The 16,921-nt window shown below is 49.0% G+C and overlaps 1 protein-coding gene and 1 long non-coding RNA gene across 2 annotated transcripts in view; both read right to left on the bottom strand.

The window, feature by feature from the left end:
* The window catches only part of LOC148453895 (attractin-like protein 1), a 482,434-nt gene that overhangs the window by 35,980 nt on the left and 429,533 nt on the right, over positions 1 to 16,921 (bottom strand). The gene's annotated exons all lie outside the window — the stretch shown is intronic.
* On the bottom strand, positions 9,467 to 16,299 carry LOC148453896 (uncharacterized). The gene is made up of 3 exons (XR_015874860.1): positions 15,993 to 16,299; positions 11,769 to 11,967; positions 9,467 to 9,658 (listed from the first exon to the last, which is right to left on the bottom strand). It is a non-coding gene; the product is annotated as an uncharacterized LOC148453896 (long non-coding RNA).

Below are 16,921 nucleotides of genomic sequence, written 5' to 3'. Positions count from 1 at the left end.
GGTGATTACAGGATCTCTGTGTGGCGAGTGATTACAGTATGTGTGTGGAGGGTGATTACAGGATCTCCGTGTGGCGGGTCATTACAGTATGTGTGTGGCGGGTGATTACAGTATGTCTGTGTGGCGGGTGATTACAGGATCTCTGTGTGGCGGGTGATTACAGTATGTGTGTGGCGGGTGATTACAGTATGTGTGTGGCGGGTGATTACAGGATCTCTGTGTGGCGAGTGATTACAGTATGTCTGTGTGGCGGGTGATTACAGTATGTGTGTGGCGGGTGATTACAGGATCTCCGTGTGGCGGGTCATTACAGTATGTGTGTGGCGGGTGATTACAGAATCTCTGTGTGGCGGGTGATTACAGTATGTGTGTGGCGGGTGATTACAGGATCTCTGTGTGGCGAGTGATTACAGTATGTGTGTGGAGGGTGATTACAGGATCTCCGTGTGGCGAGTGATTACAGTATGTGTGTGGCGGGTGATTACAGGATCTCTGTGTGGCGGGTGATTACAGTATGTGTGTGGAGGGTGATTACAGGATCTCCGTGTGGCGAGTGATTACAGTATGTGTGTGACGGGTGATTACAGTATGTGTGTGGAGGGTGATTACAGGATCTCTGTGTGGCGGGTGATTACAGAATCTCTGTGTGGCGGGTGATTACAGTATGTGTGTGGCGGGTGATTACAGTATGTGTGTGGCGGGTGATTACAGGATCTCTGTGTGGCGAGTGATTACAGTATGTCTGTGTGGCGGGTGATTACAGTATGTGTGTGGCGGGTGATTACAGGATCTCCGTGTGGCGGGTGATTACAGTATGTGTGTGGCGGGTGATTACAGTATATGTGTGGCGGGTGATTACAGGATCTCTGTGTGGCGAGTGATTACAGTATGTGTGTGGAGGGTGATTACAGGATCTCCGTGTGGCGGGTGATTACAGTATGTGTGTGGCAGGTGATTACAGGATCTCTGTGTGACGGGTGATTACAGAATCTCTGTGTGGCGGGTGATTACAGGATCTCTGTGTGGCGGGTGATTACAGTATGTGTGTGGAGGGTGATTACAGGATCTCTGTGTGGATGGTGATTACAGAATCTCTGTGTGGAGGGTGATTACAGTATGTGTGTGGAGGGTGATTACAGGATCTCCGTGTGGCGAGTGATTACAGTATGTGTGTGGCGGGTGATTACAGTATGTGTGTGGAGGGTGATTACAGGATCTCCATGTGGCGGGTGATTACAGTATGTGTGTGGAGGGTGATTACAGGATCTCTGTGTGGATGGTGATTACAGAATCTCTGTGTGGAGGGTGATTAGAGGATCTCTGTGTGGCGGGTGATTACAGGATCTCTGTGTGGCGGGTGATTACAGGATCTCTGTGTGGCGGGTGATTACATATACACACTAGGGGTAATTTTGTTAGGAGCCAATTAACCTACCAGTATATTTTTGGAGTGTGGGAGGAAACCGGAGCACCCAGAGGAAACCCACGCAAGCACAGAATATACAAACTCCACAAATTTAGGGCCGTAGTGGGTATCGAACCAATGAAATCTAGTCCCTGAAAATGATGGTTCAGAAACACCGCCCCCCCCCATCCCAGGAGACCAACATCGGTTGTGATAACCAAACAATTCGGGTTGAGGAAGCTCCTGCCCTTGTTCACGTTTTCTGACCGGCTCCACCATCTGAGAGTCTGTCTCGTTTCCAGTGACAGGGTGATAAATTGAGTTATAGCCAATGACTAGAATACAACCAAGCTTTTAGAATATTTAACTGGAAAATCCTGGAATGCAGCCTTGCATATTGGACTGCTTCAAACGATAATACCTAATAGTTTTATGGAACAAGAACAAATGAACTTCTGACCTTCAAAAGTTTTCGGACTACATTTCATTTGTCTCTAATTTTTTCTGTTGGAAAGAAGATCATGGCTAGGGTATTTAACAATGAGACCTAAAATCTCATGCACCAACCTGGAATCATCTTTTGCCAAGTGATAACCCAGCCATGGGACTGTAGGACACTCACTGCCCTTAGCAGATTTGACTGAAGAAAACCTTTGCGTCTGCCTTGAAAATTAAATTGTCTAAATAGGGAACAATCTTTATTCCCATAGATCTTAGGAGGTCTGCCATGACCTTTGTAACAATTTAAGAGGCTGTGGCTAACCCAAAAGGAAGAGTCCTGAATTGGGGTAAGGTCTTCATCTGACCGCAAATCTTAAAAGATTTTGATGGCCTTTCCAAATGGGCACGTGAAGGTAGGCACCCTTGATGCCTATACATACAAAAACTTGTTTGCCTCCATTCTGTTTATGACTGACTTTACCGTTTCGTCCTGAATCTATTGATCCTAAGTCTTGGATTTAGGCCCTCATTCAGAGCCGCTCGTAAGCGGCCGCTCGCTCGTTCTGACCGATGTTCGCACATCTGCGCATGCGTACGGATTTTAATACGCATGCGCGAACCAGTCAGTGCGGCCGAAAATCGTTTGTTCGCTATATAGCGAATGGCTGCTATTTTGAGTGACAGAGGGAGGCGTATGTGGGTGGTAACAGGGGAAGGTGCTTGAAAACGGGGGTGTGGAATTAGATTGCAGGCCTGCTTAAAGGTCAAAACGGGCGTTTTAAGGGAGTGCATAATTAATACAGCAGCGTCATTGACCACGTCACTTGGTTTTTTTTTACTACGACAGCTCGCCCCGTTTGGAAGGCGGGCCGGGGGGGTGGCAGCCCAAACGGAGGCGTTCCCATGGGAACGCCTGCCGTTTGGGGTAGGCCCCACTGACATCACTAGTGATGTGGAGAGCTTACGACAAGTGAGACCCTACCCTAGGGTCTCGTCGTAAGCCCCGATGGTCGCGATGGTCTATGACCATCGCGACCATCACCCTAGCGGTCGTTAGAGCTGTGGGTGTAAACCCACAGCCTAACGACCGAACAGAGGCGGCCGGTCAGGATGCAAGCGGCCGCCCAGTTTCTGAGCGACCGCTTGCATCCTCCGACCGCCTCTGAATGAGGGCCATTATCTCATGGGGTGTAGACAGACATTATCTCATGGGCTATACAGAGACATTATCTCATGGGCTATACAGAGACATTATCTCATGGGGTATACAGAGACATTATCTCATGGGGTATACAGAGACATTATCTCATGGGCTATACACAGACATTATCTCATGGGGTATACAGAGACATTATCTCATGGGGTATACAGAGACATTATCTCATGGGCTATACACAGACATTATCTCATAGGGTATACACAGACATTATCTCATGGGGTATACAGAGACATTATCTCATGGGGTATACAGAGAGATTATCTCATGGGGTATACAGAGAGATCATTTCACGGGGTATACAGGGACGCAGGGTTACTAGTGTAGCAGTCGCTTTGCGCAGATCTTACAGACAGAGCTGACGCTTCTCTCTGTAACCTGATAAATGCAGAATGCCCCCAATGGGAAATGATAGACTGGTTTTCCCCATAAACATGTGGTGAAACCATCCTAGAAAGTGCAGCTAGAGTGTAATTTTCCCGGCTTCCGCCGTTCTCAATCAGGCTGCAAATGTCACAATAACAAAGGTACCGGCGATGTGGAGTAACTAGGATTCTCGGTTTAGTTGCTATAGAAACTCCCAGCAAGTAAGAAGTAAGATACTAGTTAGTAAAGGTTAATTGAAGAATGATGACACCAGTACAGTACTATCCGGCGGTTGCGAGGCTGTCGTACACTGTCTACCATCACCGTTATTTTCTATGTCATTCACAGAAGAGGCAAAACAGAAATGCGCCCACTGTGCCAGCCGTGTACCGCTGGCTCCTCCCCCAGTGCCCATCCTGTACACTGGAACAGAGCGTAAATGGGAACCTGAGATCTGTGCAGAAACACCTATAGGGGCTTAGATGGAAATACTGTATTGTCCCTTCAGGAGTAGAAACAAAACCAGATTTCTTCGTATGTACAGAGCCTCAATGTATCTCCCCGGGGTAATTAGCAAAGAGTGATGCTCTGCAGATCCAGGGAACGGGCAATGATTTAGTTTGTATCTTATTATACTCATACATTAGACGCAGGTCGCATAATACAATGCTGGGCAAGGTGGCGAGGTTTCATTGCAATTATTACAAATATTTTATGTGTCAGACAGTATGGCGCTGTGTCCTCCCTCCTGACCTCCAACTATAACCCCCTCCACCCGGCACAAAATCTGCCCCGGATTTCCCGTTTATATTGCGATTGCAGCGATTTATGACGGATGAGACGATGAGCTGGATAAATTCCTACATCTCAGTATATTCATCTCAGAGGAAGACGGGGGTGGTGGTGCTCGGGGGCATTGTGTAGGTCAGAGTCTGCAGACAGATCCAGGTGTAATATCAGGTGGCAAGGCATTAGCCTGGGCGAGACGCAGAGATCGCTGACAGCATGAGTACAGCTGTACGTATACAGTATACAATACATGAACCCATGCAGAGCGCCTGGCCCGCCTCTCTCGCTGCCCGGCAGGTGAGCTGGGGTCTTGCAGGAACACACCTGTCAGAACTCTACCTCTCCGCAGACGCTTCTCACTTTTATGTGGCTGCTTCCAGGTTTACAATAAACTCACACAGGACTCGTGTTAACGAGAAGAGAAATCTGTATCTCGGCCAACTCCCTTGATGCTAGAAGCCGGCAGGAATTAAAGGTGATCTTTCTTATTCCACCAGTGATTCCCCTATACAGAGACTCAGGAATAATCGTATCCAGCTCTCTAATCATCCGCACTGTGCCAGATGCCAGGAGATCCCGGACGCGGCTTTACCACTTCTGCACAAGTTTAAGGAGTGTAATAAAACTTATAAACTTTCTAATAAAAGGACAAACTACAGGTCTACATACTGGGAGTTAACCTGTGAAAGAGGATTTGCTGTAAGGATTTATTTGCTGGAACAGAGCCCCATTAGGAAGTGCTCTGGAAGTAAAAAGACAAGTAGACACGCATTGGGTCTAGTGCTGTCATAAGTATGAAATGCTCTGCAGTATATAGGTATGGACAATGGAGCAATGTTCTGCTGATCACTAGAGACGTCAGTAATGTAATAAACTGCAGAATATATGACTGCGTATCTGTCAGGGGATAGATGGGACAGAGCAATGTTCTGCAGATCTGTGGAGGTCAGTAATGTAATAATCTGCAGAATATATGACTGTGTATCTGTCAGGGGATAGATGGAACAGAGCAATGTTCTGCAGATCTGTGGAGGTCAGTAATGTAATAATCTGCAGAATATATGACTGTGTATCTGTCAGGGGATAGATGGGACAGAGCAATGTTCTGCAGATCTGTGGAGAGGTCAGTAATGTAATAATCTGCAGAATATATGACTGTGTATCTGTCAGGGGATAGATGGGACAGAGCAATGTTCTGCAGATCTGTGGAGAGGTCAGTAATGTAATAATCTGCAGAATATATGACTGTGTATCTGTCAGGGGGTAGATGGGACAGAGCAATGTTCTGCAGATCTGTGGAGGTCAGTAATGTAATAATCTGCAGAATATATGACTGTGTATCTGTCAGGGGGTAGATGGGACAGAGCAATGTTCTGCAGATCTGTGGAGAGGTCAGTAATGTAATAATCTGCAGAATATAAGCCTGTGTATCTGTCAAGGGATAGATGGGACAGAGCAATGTTCTGCAGATCTGTGGAGAGGTCAGTAATGTAATAATGTGCAGAATATATGACTGTGTATCTGTCAGGGGATAGATGGGACAGAGCAATGTTCTGCAGATCTGTGGAGGTCAGTAATGTAATAATCTGCAGAATATATGACTGTGTATCTGTCAGGGGATAGATGGGACAGAGCAATGTTCTGCAGATCTGTGGAGGTCAGTAATGTAATAATCTGCAGCATATATGACTGTGTATCTGTCAAGGAATAGATGGGACAGAGCAATGTTCTGCAGATCTGTGGAGAGGTCAGTAATGTAATAATCTGCAGAATATATGACTGTGTATCTGTCAGGGGATAGATGGGACAGAGCAATGTTCTGCATATCTGTAGAGAGGTCAGTAATGTAATAATCTGCAGAATATATGACTGTGTATCTGTCAGGGGATAGATGGGACAGAGCAATGTTCTGCAGATCTGTAGAGAGGTCAGTAATGTAATAATCTGCAGAATATATGACTGTGTATCTGTCAGGGGGTAGATGGGACAGAGCAATGTTCTGCAGATCTGTAGAGAGGTCAGTAATGTAATAATCTGCAGAATATATGACTGTGTATCTGTCAGGGGATAGATGGGACAGAGCAATGTTCTGCAGATCTGTGGAGAGGTCAGTAATGTAATAATGTGCAGAATATATGACTGTGTATCTGTCAGGGGATAGATGAGACAGAGCAATGTTCTGCAGATCTGTGGAGGTCAGTAATGTATTAATCTGCAGCATATATGACTGTGTATCTGTCAAGGAATAGATGGGACAGAGCAATGTTCTGCAGATCTGTGGAGGTCAGTAATGTAATAATCTGCAGAATAGGCCTTATTCAGAAGTGGGCAGTAATACATGAGCGGCTGCGATGTCTTTGGATTCGCAGCTGTGATAATATAGAAGTGCTAGTCTCAGTCTCCCCGTGTAACTGCGAGCGCCGGAGATTACCCTCCCACTTCCAATGTCTGTGGAAATTTCCCCAGTGGACTCAAACACTCCACCATCGGCGTGACCACGGACACTTACCATGCCCTATGGCTGGCGCAGTCTCTTTATAAACGCTCTCTAAACATGGCCTCTGTGGCTGCGCTCTGCGTCTGAGAACACAGCCGCATTCGCTGACAGTCTGACGCCCCTGAGACGGCATTTTTTGCGCTCGCTTCAGCCCACCGCCCAGGAACGTCCAGAAGACGACTTTCTCATACGGATTAAAGTTCCTTTTGCATCTTTCTCTTTCCTTTGTCTAAGTGATTCAGAACCCACGGTGGTACCGGGTACCCTCTGCTAACCCGCTGCTGTGGGCTGAGTGGGCATAAGAGCTGCCCATAGGCCCGGTATGCTGACATTCAGGTAATAAGTACAGTTGCCCCTTACACCACTGTACAGACCCCCAGGTGTAGATGAGTTTTGCTGACAGCCGGTAACAGCAGATACAAATGTATGAAGAGAAACCCCCTGCGCTAGGCGGCACTCTGCCTAGATGATATACTGTCATTGCTGGGAGTTTCTGATGACCCTATTATTTCTCTCCCCACAGGTACTGGCCCGTCTCCTGTATACCCTACTGGATTATTGGCATGGCATGATGCCGCTGGTAATACCTGGGAGCTGGCAGCAGTATACAGGAGATATTACAGAACATGACAAATCTTCTAACATTCCCAGAACAAGCCGCAAACATGGAGCCTAAGAGTTTTATACATTAGAATATTTTAATGTTTTTTACAGAGACGGTTCTAGAAAGTAATGACAGTTCCCGGCTTATTACACTGCAGTAACCGGAGCTTTATATGAGTAATATAAGGTATTGCCATGTGCAATGTAAGTTTGCAGGTAGCGGGGATGAGTGACTGACTGCAGCGTGCAGCTCCCCCCTCTGCGCACCCAGCTCCCCGCCCTCATCTACACATCCTCATTCGCTGCTCGGGAGGTTTATTGCCAACATCTGGAGGGCTGACAAATGGCTCTTACACGCTGTCAAAGGCATAAAAATATAAAGCGCACATTTGTCTTCTGAGGCTCATTCTGCAAAGCATGGCCCTCTCTCAGGTGCACTATATTATGTCCCTATTTATCCCCAGCATCTCCTGCCCTCCCCTATGTCTTCCCTGGCCCTTCCCCATGAGGCCATGGCCCTCTCTCAGGTGCACTATGTTATGTCCCTATTTATCCCCAGCATCTCCTGGCCTCCCCTATCTCTTTCCTGGCCCTTCCCCATGAAGCCATGGCCCTCTCTCAGGTGCACTATATTATGTCCCTATTTTTCCCCAGCATCTCCTGACCTCCCCTATCTCTTCCCTGGCCCTTCCCCATGAGGCCATGGCCCTCTCTCAGGTGCACTATATTATGTCCCTATTTATCCCCAGCATCTCCTGCCCTCCCCTATGTCTTCCCTGGCCCTTCCCCATGAGGCCATGGCCCTCTCTCAGGTGCACTATGTTATGTCCCTATTTATCCCCAGCATCTCCTGGCCTCCCCTATCTCTTCCCTGGCCCTTCCCCATGAGGCCATGGCCCTCTCTCAGGTGCACTATATTATGTCCCTATTTATCCCCAGCATCTCCTGGCCTCCCCTATCTCTTCCCTGGCCCTTCCCCATGAGGCCATGGCCCTCTCTCAGGTGCACTATATTATGTCCCTATTTATCCCCAGCATCTCCTGCCCTCCCCTATGTCTTCCCTGGCCCTTCCCCATGAGGCCATGGCCCTCTCTCAGGTGCACTATGTTATGTCCCTATTTATCCCCAGCATCTCCTGGCCTCCCCTATCTCTTCCCTGGCCCTTCCCCATGAGGCCATGGCCCTCTCTCAGGTGCACTATATTATGTCCCTATTTATCCCCAGCATCTCCTGGCCTCCCCTATCTCTTCCCTGGCCCTTCCCCATGAGGCCATGGCCCTCTCTCAGGTGCACTATATTATGTCCCTATTTATCCCCAGCATCTCCTGGCCTCCCCTATCTCTTCCCTGGCCCTTCCCCATGAGGCCATGGCCCTCTCTCAGGTGCACTATATTATGCCCCTATTTATCCCCAGCATCTTCTGGCCTCCCCTATCTCTTCCCTGGCCCTTCCCCATGAAGCCATGGCCCTCTCTCAGGTGCACTATATTATGTCCCTATTTATCCCCAGCATCTCCTGGCCTCCCCTATCTCTTCCCTGGCCCTTCCCCATGAGGCCATGGCCCTCTCTCAGGTGCACTATATTATGTCCCTATTTATCCCCAGCATCTTCTGGCCTCCCCTATCTCTTCCCTGGCCCTTCCCCATGAGGCCATGGCCCTCTCTCAGGTGCACAATATTATGTCTATTTAAAAAAATGGGTGGGGGGGGGTTTTGGCGCCAATGTTCTCTCTGGCACAGGGCACCAAAAAGTCTAGTTACGGCTCTGCCACGAGGGTCCGGCAGACTGCTCCACACTAATACCCCTCATCCATATGGGTACTACGCTCACTGCTTGTCCTGATCTCCCCTGCTCTGAGGAAAGCCGGATGGGGAAAGAGTAAAGACCACAAAAAGTGCCTCATATCAAATGGCCTCTTAAGGGCAAACGTGGTCTTAGAGGATCCCTGAGTGTCTCCCTGTATAAATAATTCCCAGACATGATGTACTGTACAGCAGTAATGCAAGAAAACTGCAATTGGGAAACTGAGGACATTTTATCTTCATGCTTGGTTTCAGCATAACAGTAACTTACACACAACTGTACTAATAGTATCTCTTTATAGGGATTTATATCGTACACCTCTTCTTATTAGACTGTCACCTGTATATATAGCCCTGTACAGGTTACTGCACGGAATCCGGGACATCACTGGTCAGCTGCCCCCTCGGTGTATAGATCACAGGCCCAATAAACAAAGGCCGATGGCTCCCCTGGGACACAGATAAACAACGATCCCTTTGTCTCCAAAACAAGAGAGAACATGGAGCTCCGCTGGCAGAAAATTAGACTTCTGGACACTCTGCAACAAAAATGATTTTACAGACAACTGTGGAGCCACAGACAGAGGTGAGACGTGAGCACCCAGACCTGGGAGCAATTTAGAAAACCGCTATATAAATAAAGATTATTATTATTATTATTATTATTATTATTATATTGTTATAACTGTCAATATCAGGAACTATTAGGGGGCTATTTACTAAGCCTTGGATGGAGACAAAATACCAGCTAACCAACTTTTATCTGTCACAGCCTGTGACATGGCAGTTAGGAGCTGATTGGCTGGTACTTTGTTCACTTTATCTCCATACAAGGCTTAGTAAATAGCCAACTAAGTGTAATGGAACATGGATCCTCATGGCACATTCTCACCCATATCAGACAAATGTCGCAATTTACAACACCTCCTCCCAAAGCCAAGAGACAGGGCTGTAACTAGGGTAGTGAGACCAGTGCCATGGCACAGGGCACTGCAGGGCACGGGGCGCTGCTTAGACCTGTCACTTTTCCTGTTTATTATCATTCTCACTTGTAGCTTCCTCTTATATTATCCCCAGCATCTCCTGGCCTCCCCTATCTCTTCCCTGGCCCTTCACCATGAGGCCATGGCCCTCTCTCAGGTGCAATATATTATGTCCCTATTTATCCCCAGCATCTCCTGGCCTCCCCTAACTCTTCCCTGGCCCTTCACCATGAGGCCATGGCCCTCTCTCAGGTGCACTATATTATGTCCCTATTTATCCCCAGCATCTCCTGGCCTCCCCTATCTCTTCCCTGGCCCTTCCCCATGAGGCCATGGCCCTCTCTCAGGTGCACTATATTATGTCCCTATCTATCCCCAGCATCTCCTGGCCTCCCCTATCTCTTCCCTGGCCCTTCCCCATGAGGCCATGGCCCTCTCTCAGGTGCACTATATTATGTCCCTATTTATCCCCAGCATCTCCTGGCCTTCCCTATCTCTTCCCTGGCCCTTCCCCATGAAGCCATGGCCCTCTCTCAGGTGCACTATATTATGTCCCTATTTTTCCCCAGCATCTCCTGACCTCCCCTATCTCTTCCCTGGCCCTTCCCCATGAGGCCATGGCCCTCTCTCAGGTGCACTATATTATGTCCCTATTTATCCCCAGCATCTCCTGGCCTCCCCTATCTCTTCCCTGGCCCTTCACCATGAGGCCATGGCCCTCTCTCAGGTGCACTATATTATGTCCCTATTTATCCCCAGCATCTCCTGGCCTCCCCTATCTCTTCCCTGGCCCTTCCCCATGAAGCCATGGCCCTCTCTCAGGTGCACTATATTATGTCCCTATTTATCCCCAGCATCTCCTGGTCTCCCCTATCTCTTCCCCATGAGGCCATGGCCCTCTCTCAGGTGCACTATATTATGTCCCTATTTATCCCCAGCATCTTCTGGCCTCCCCTATCTCTTCCCTGGCCCTTCCCCATGAGGCCATGGCCCTCTCTCAGGTGCACTATATTATGTCCCTATTTATCCCCAGCATCTCCTGGCCTCCCCTATCTCTTCCCTGGCCCTTCCCCATGAGGCCATGGCCCTCTCTCAGGTGCACTATATTATGTCCCTATTTATCCCCAGCATCTTCTGGCCTCCCCTATCTCTTCCCTGGCCCTTCCCCATGAGGCCATGGCCCTCTCTCAGGTGCACAATATTATGTCTATTTAAAAAAATGGGTGGGGGGGGGTTTTGGCGCCAATGTTCTCTCTGGCACAGGGCACCAAAAAGTCTAGTTACGGCTCTGCCACGAGGGTCCGGCAGACTGCTCCACACTAATACCCCTCATCCATATGGGTACTACGCTCACTGCTTGTCCTGATCTCCCCTGCTCTGAGGAAAGCCGGATGGGGAAAGAGTAAAGACCACAAAAAGTGCCTCATATCAAATGGCCTCTTAAGGGCAAACGTGGTCTTAGAGGATCCCTGAGTGTCTCCCTGTATAAATAATTCCCAGACATGATGTACTGTACAGCAGTAATGCAAGAAAACTGCAATTGGGAAACTGAGGACATTTTATCTTCATGCTTGGTTTCAGCATAACAGTAACTTACACACAACTGTACTAATAGTATCTCTTTATAGGGATTTATATCGTACACCTCTTCTTATTAGACTGTCACCTGTATATATAGCCCTGTACAGGTTACTGCACGGAATCCGGGACATCACTGGTCAGCTGCCCCCTCGGTGTATAGATCACAGGCCCAATAAACAAAGGCCGATGGCTCCCCTGGGACACAGATAAACAACGATCCCTTTGTCTCCAAAACAAGAGAGAACATGGAGCTCCGCTGGCAGAAAATTAGACTTCTGGACACTCTGCAACAAAAATGATTTTACAGACAACTGTGGAGCCACAGACAGAGGTGAGACGTGAGCACCCAGACCTGGGAGCAATTTAGAAAACCGCTATATAAATAAAGATTATTATTATTATTATTATTATTATATTGTTATAACTGTCAATATCAGGAACTATTAGGGGGCTATTTACTAAGCCTTGGATGGAGACAAAATACCAGCTAACCAACTTTTATCTGTCACAGCCTGTGACATGGCAGTTAGGAGCTGATTGGCTGGTACTTTGTTCACTTTATCTCCATACAAGGCTTAGTAAATAGCCAACTAAGTGTAATGGAACATGGATCCTCATGGCACATTCTCACCCATATCAGACAAATGTCGCAATTTACAACACCTCCTCCCAAAGCCAAGAGACAGGGCTGTAACTAGGGTAGTGAGACCAGTGCCATGGCACAGGGCACTGCAGGGCACGGGGCGCTGCTTAGACCTGTCACTTTTCCTGTTTATTATCATTCTCACTTGTAGCTTCCTCTTATATTATCCCCAGCATCTCCTGGCCTCCCCTATCTCTTCCCTGGCCCTTCACCATGAGGCCATGGCCCTCTCTCAGGTGCAATATATTATGTCCCTATTTATCCCCAGCATCTCCTGGCCTCCCCTAACTCTTCCCTGGCCCTTCACCATGAGGCCATGGCCCTCTCTCAGGTGCACTATATTATGTCCCTATTTATCCCCAGCATCTCCTGGCCTCCCCTATCTCTTCCCTGGCCCTTCCCCATGAGGCCATGGCCCTCTCTCAGGTGCACTATATTATGTCCCTATCTATCCCCAGCATCTCCTGGCCTCCCCTATCTCTTCCCTGGCCCTTCCCCATGAGGCCATGGCCCTCTCTCAGGTGCACTATATTATGTCCCTATTTATCCCCAGCATCTCCTGGCCTTCCCTATCTCTTCCCTGGCCCTTCCCCATGAAGCCATGGCCCTCTCTCAGGTGCACTATATTATGTCCCTATTTTTCCCCAGCATCTCCTGACCTCCCCTATCTCTTCCCTGGCCCTTCCCCATGAGGCCATGGCCCTCTCTCAGGTGCACTATATTATGTCCCTATTTATCCCCAGCATCTCCTGGCCTCCCCTATCTCTTCCCTGGCCCTTCACCATGAGGCCATGGCCCTCTCTCAGGTGCACTATATTATGTCCCTATTTATCCCCAGCATCTCCTGGCCTCCCCTATCTCTTCCCTGGCCCTTCCCCATGAAGCCATGGCCCTCTCTCAGGTGCACTATATTATGTCCCTATTTATCCCCAGCATCTCCTGGTCTCCCCTATCTCTTCCCCATGAGGCCATGGCCCTCTCTCAGGTGCACTATATTATGTCCCTATTTATCCCCAGCATCTTCTGGCCTCCCCTATCTCTTCCCTGGCCCTTCCCCATGAGGCCATGGCCCTCTCTCAGGTGCACTATATTATGTCCCTATTTATCCCCAGCATCTCCTGGCCTCCCCTATCTCTTTCCTGGCCCTTCCCCATGAGGCCATAGCCCTCTCTCAGGTGCAATATATTATGGCCCTCATTCAGAGCCGCTCGTAAGCGGCAGTACGCTCGTTCCGAGCGATATTTGCACATCTGCGCATGCGTACGGTTTTTAGTACGCATGCGCGAACCAGTCAGTGCGGCCGAAAATCGTTTGTTCGCTATATAGTGAGTGCCTGCTAATTTGAGTGACAGAATTAGGCGTATGTGGGTGGTAACAGGGGAAGGTGCTTGAAAAGGGGGAGTGGAGATCAGAACGCAGGCGTGCTTAAAGGTCAAAGCGGGCGTTTTATGGGTGTGCATAATTAATACAGCAGCGTCATTCACCACGTCACTGGGTTATTTTATAGTCAGAACTGCTCGCAATATTGTGGTTGAAAAAACCAACCACAAGAATAGCGAGCAGTTCATACGCTGTTCGATGTACTCGATTAATCTAATAAATAGCGGACATGACGTATGATGCGAGCGGCCAGGGGGCGTTTTTATCAAATAAACGAGCGTATGTTTTGCTCGCTCGTTCAGACATGGAGGCGGCAACAGACCGCAAAGAGCGAACGGTTCATTTGAATAGCCACCCCCTTTTTATGAACGAGCGAGCGCTAATTGCGAGCGGCTCTGAATGAGGGCCTATGTCCCTATTTATCCCCAGCATCTCCTGGCCTCCCCTATCTCTTCCCTGGCCCTTCCCCATGAGGCCATGGCCCTCTCTCAGGTGCACTATATTATGCCCCTATTTATCCCCAGCATCTTCTGGCCTCCCCTATCTCTTCCTTGGACCTTCCCCATGAAGCCATGGCCCTCTCTCAGGTGCACAATATTATGTCCCTATTTATCCCCAGCATCTCCTGGCCTCCCCTATCTCTTTCCTGGCCCTTCCCCATGAGGCCATGGCCCTCTCTCAGGTGCAATATATTATGTCCCTATTTATCCCCAGCATCTCCTGGCCTCCCCTAACTCTTCCCTGGCCCTTCACCATGAGGCCATGGCCCTCTCTCAGGTGCACTATATTATGCCCCTATTTATCCCCAGCATCTTCTGGCCTCCCCTATCTCTTCCCTGGCCCTTCCCCATGAAGCCATGGCCCTCTCTCAGGTGCACAATATTATGTCCCTATTTATCCCCAGCATCTCCTGGCCTCCCCTATCTCTTCCCTGGCCCTTCCCCATGAGGCCATGGCCCTCTCTCAGGTGCAATATATTATGTCCCTATTTATCCCCAGCATCTCCTGGCCTCCCCTAACTCTTCCCTGGCCCTTCACCATGAGGCCATGGCCCTCTCTCAGGTGCAATATATTATGTCCCTATTTATCCCCAGCATCTCCTGGCCTCCCCTAACTCTTCCCTGGCCCTTCACCATGAGGCCATGGCCCTCTCTCAGGTGCACTATATTATGTCCCTATTTATCCCCAGCATCTCCTGGCCTCCCCTATCTCTTCCCTGGCCCTTCCCCATGAGGCCATGGCCCTCTCTCAGGTGCACTATATTATGTCCCTATTTATCCCCAGCATCTCCTGGCCTCCCCTATCTCTTCCCTGGCCCTTCCCCATGAAGCCATGGCCCTCTCTCAGGTGCACTATATTATGTCCCTATTTTTCCCCAGCATCTCCTGACCTCCCCTATCTCTTCCCTGGCCCTTCCCCATGAGGCCATGGCCCTCTCTCAGGTGCACTATATTATGTCCCTATTTATCCCCAGCATCTCCTGGCCTCCCCTATCTCTTCCCTGGCCCTTCCCCATGAGGCCATGGCCCTCTCTCAGGTGCACTATATTATGCCCCTATTTATCCCCAGCATCTTCTGGCCTCCCCTATCTCTTCCCTGGCCCTTCCCCATGAAGCCATGGCCCTCTCTCAGGTGCACTATATTATGTCCCTATTTATCCCCAGCATCTCCTGGTCTCCCCTATCTCTTCCCCATGAGGCCATGGCCCTCTCTCAGGTGCACTATATTATGTCCCTATTTATCCCCAGCATCTTCTGGCCTCCCCTATCTCTTCCCTGGCCCTTCCCCATGAGGCCATGGCCCTCTCTCAGGTGCACAATATTATGTCTATTTAAAAAAATGGGTGGTGGGGGGTTTTGGCGCCAATGTTCTCTCTGGCACAGGGCACCAAAAAGTCTAGTTACGGCTCTGCCACGAGGGTCCGGCAGACTGCTCCACACTAATACCCCTCATCCATATGGGTACTACGCTCACTGCTTGTCCTGATCTCCCCTGCTCTGAGGAAAGCCGGATGGGGAAAGAGTAAAGACCACAAAAAGTGCCTCATATCAAATGGCCTCTTAAGGGCAAACGTGGTCTTAGAGGATCCCTGAGTGTCTCCCTGTATAAATAATTCCCAGACATGATGTACTGTACAGCAGTAATGCAAGAAAACTGCAATTGGGAAACTGAGGACATTTTATCTTCATGCTTGGTTTCAGCATAACAGTAACTTACACACAACTGTACTAATAGTATCTCTTTATAGGGATTTATATCGTACACCTCTTCTTATTAGACTGTCACCTGTATATATAGCCCTGTACAGGTTACTGCACGGAATCCGGGACATCACTGGTCAGCTGCCCCCTCGGTGTATAGATCACAGGCCCAATAAACAAAGGCCGATGGCTCCCCTGGGACACAGATAAACAACGATCCCTTTGTCTCCAAAACAAGAGAGAACATGGAGCTCCGCTGGCAGAAAATTAGACTTCTGGACACTCTGCAACAAAAATGATTTTACAGACAACTGTGGAGCCACAGACAGAGGTGAGACGTGAGCACCCAGACCTGGGAGCAATTTTACACTCTCCCATATCGATGGCTTCTCTCTCCCCCCTGCACTTGGCAGATCATCTTGTAGACGTGAAGAAAGGCCCATTAGACAGCCGCACAATTACACTTCTCCCGGCCCTGGCATGAAATCAGAGAGAAAGGATCAGGTGGGTAGAGCCGGGAAGGCGACACGGAAGATGAGGATACTGGGCCATAGACCGCTGTAGCATCTTTCACTGTCCTGCAATAATGAATTACTCACCAGTGTGGCTAATTGGGGCAGAAGGGCCCAGCTTCATGCTTGTTCTGAGGAAGCCTGTCAGTCTGTTATGGAGCGTCTAGAAAGGCATCATGTTATGCGGTCTGTAGACGGGAGACTGTCGCTTCAGATTATAGCGCAATGAATGACTGACAGCGAAGTAGTCTGTGCAAGTCACAAACACATTTCAAGGTCAAGATAACACAGATGGGGTATGGGGATGCCAAGGCTCCACAGCCTGCCCTGCTGATGGGCTTGTGATACTGGGTAGTTACTTACGAAGATGGGTAAGTGAGAAGGTGCCATGCAAACAGTCCCCCCCTCTCCCCTGTGCGATAGGATGCCTATAAACCTGAGACTTTGTACCGCGGGACGAGTTATGTTAATGAACTTTGCATGTTTTCACCGCACCTCTGCG

The sequence above is a fragment of the Taudactylus pleione genome, unplaced genomic scaffold, assembly GCF_031769625.1.
Source record: "Taudactylus pleione unplaced genomic scaffold, aTauple2 ptg001065l, whole genome shotgun sequence".
NCBI lineage: Eukaryota > Metazoa > Chordata > Amphibia > Anura > Myobatrachidae > Taudactylus > Taudactylus pleione.
This window is presented reverse-complemented; position numbering and strand designations above follow the sequence as displayed.